This window comes from Solanum dulcamara, chromosome 9, assembly GCF_947179165.1.
Source record: "Solanum dulcamara chromosome 9, daSolDulc1.2, whole genome shotgun sequence".
NCBI lineage: Eukaryota > Viridiplantae > Streptophyta > Magnoliopsida > Solanales > Solanaceae > Solanum > Solanum dulcamara.
Window position 1 is genome coordinate 12440882 of NC_077245.1, and position 2735 is coordinate 12443616.

Consider the following 2735-nt stretch of genomic DNA (forward strand, 5'->3'; position numbering starts at 1 on the left):
GCGCCATCCGAATAGGTTTCAAAGCAAGGAGAAATTGATGCAGACAATCTTATTTCGACATGCATCAAGTTGACTATGAGTGAATGATATATACAAGACGTTGGTTCCAAGTCATTTTCTTATCTTTTTTTTTATTTTTATCCTTTTGTTGCTACAATGACTTTTATTTTCTGTTCTTGGCCTCTTGTTTTTGTACGATAATCATGAGAGTGGAGGGAAGTTTAGAAGATCTCATTCAAAGTAGTAACAAATTGTCTTATTTGATGATGAAAGTTTCTAAGATTAGAAATGAAAAATATGGAAAACAAGATTGTGAATTTTTCTTTGCAGAAATGAAAGATATATTTGGTAGGGATCTATTTGGCGGTAAAAGTAGATATGTACTAGCTCTCCATTTCAATATTTATCTTATAAAAAAAAACCTATAAAAGTAATTTTGATTTAAGATTACAAAAATCAAAAATATATATTTTTTTAAAAATTCCTTATTAAATTAAAACGAGATAAATAAATTAAAACGGAGGAGGAGTATTGATTAGTAGGAATCTGCCGACACTCAAGGAGAGTCATGTGTGGACAATGTGCATTTTTCTATATTTGTAATTAAATGTATAAGTATTATATTAAGTGCCACCGACAGTTGGCATAGGGTCACCTTCAAGCCAAAGGGGGTACTACAATATTTGTAAACACCAGCTCATTTATTATTACTTTTTCTCATCAAGCTTTAACACTTTCCAATATCTTCATTTCCATATGTCATGTGATTACAAATAAAAGGTCCTTTGATTGATTATATTAGTATAATTTATAATATTAAAAATAAAATATAAAAGTTAATGTAAGATTGGTTGGCCACCTAAAAAATACTAATAGCATCTCAATTAATAGATGTTTATGCCAAATTAATAGATTGTGACAAGACAAGTTCATTTGAATTTCTGGTGATTTGCTAGGATTTATGTCCGAGTCCTAAGACATAAGCTCCAAGTTTTAATACGCAAATTATTTTGGCCAACTTTTTTTAAAAAGGGATCAAAAGTGTTACTGTAACATAAAAATAAACTGTGTGCGCGCAAATCATCCCATTATAATTTATAACTCAAAGCCAAATTAACATAACCTCTTGATGTTGAGTCATTTATGGGTTAGTTCTACTGCCCCGCTCACTTTTACTTATTACTATTTCATAAAGAGCAAGAGCATGCAAAATTTGAAGTTGACAAGTAAAAATGAATGAAAGAAGTACACTCTCTATTCCATTTTAGTTATCATGTTGCGATTTTCGAAAGTCAATTTGACTAATTTTTAAAGTTAAATTATATTACTTTAACTAAATATTATAAAATAAAAAATTAGATATTCAAAAACTATTCGAAAAGTACTATTAAGTTACAATTTTTTTCATATCAATATGATATAAAAATATATCTTAAAATATTAGTCAAATTTCATATAATTTGATTTCTTAAAAAATAATAATATGACAACTGAAATAGGACGGGGAGAGTAATATTTTTCTCCAAGGATGACCAGAAAAGGAATTTAAAAAGGGTAAAAAAATAAGGTGAAAAAAAAAACAGAAAAAAATCCGACCTACCGGATTCGAACCAGTGACCTAAGGATTTATCTGAGGGATTTTCCCACTACAGTCCTCCGCTCTACCAACTGAGCTAAGGTCGGATGATACTTACCAATTACCATAAAGTTTATACATTATTAGTAAGTTCAATGCACAATGTTCACAAGTTCCAATACAAAAAATATATATATTTTTTTTATGTGGTAACCATCAAAGACTGGTATTGTAGTGGATTGAGATCAACCTAAACAACAAAATGACTGAGGCTAATAAAATACTCCTAGGGCTAGGAGTATGACATTTGGTATAGCTAGCTTTTCTTCACTTTGTTGAAATCAAGGTAACTTAATTTTCTTGGTATCTGTAATGTTCCAATGATTATTTTTTGTTGCTTCAACTTGAAAAAATCCCCCCTTTTTTTTAAAAAAAAAGAAAAGAAAAAATGCAGAAAGATATCTAGGGAAAGAACACAATTTATAGCACTATTAAATAATTATAAGAAGGCATAAATGTAATCGATATTTATATTATTATATAGATGGCTGACCATCTTTTTAATTAGGTAATATTCCATTGCCAACAATCTCGATTTTAGTCTGCATATATTCCTCTAATACAACCAAAGCAGATAAACCAAAGAATTTTTTACTGAAAAAGCTGAACAATGCCACTGGAGAATATGGTTGTATTTGGTATGATGGTAATGGTTTTATTTTCCTTATATATATGAAAAGAATACTTTTTAATGAATAAATATTACATCATTCAAGAAGAGTGTTATTCCGAGGTTTGGTTGGTGGGCGAAAATTATTTTTTGCAAAAATCTATAATCAAAAGTAATAGTAATGACATTTGCAAGTTAAAGAGTGTTTTGACGAGAACAAATACTATGAGAAGTGGCCGGGGTGGATATGAGGTTGGGGTAAAGTTCGTGAAAATGAGGTATGCTGGAGGTTGGAAAATTAATGTCAAATGCGACTTATGAAATTTATTTTTTACATTTTCAGTATTAAAATCATTATCCTATTTTTAAGATTTTTTTTAATTTTTAAGGATATGCTTGTGGGTGGGGGTGGGGGAATGGCACTTGATAAGCAGGGCTTCCACCGATGTCTCGAATTCCAAGAGAATGGTTGTTAACTATGCAAATAGT

The 2735-nt window shown here is 29.7% G+C and overlaps 1 non-coding gene across 1 annotated transcript; it reads right to left on the reverse strand.

The window, feature by feature from the left end:
• Positions 1 to 1590: 1590 nt before the first annotated feature.
• On the reverse strand, positions 1591 to 1683 carry TRNAY-GUA (transfer RNA tyrosine (anticodon GUA)). The gene is made up of 2 exons: positions 1647 to 1683; positions 1591 to 1626 (listed from the first exon to the last, which is right to left on the reverse strand). It is a non-coding gene; the product is annotated as a tRNA-Tyr (tRNA).
• Between the last annotated feature and the right edge of the window lie 1052 nt (positions 1684 to 2735).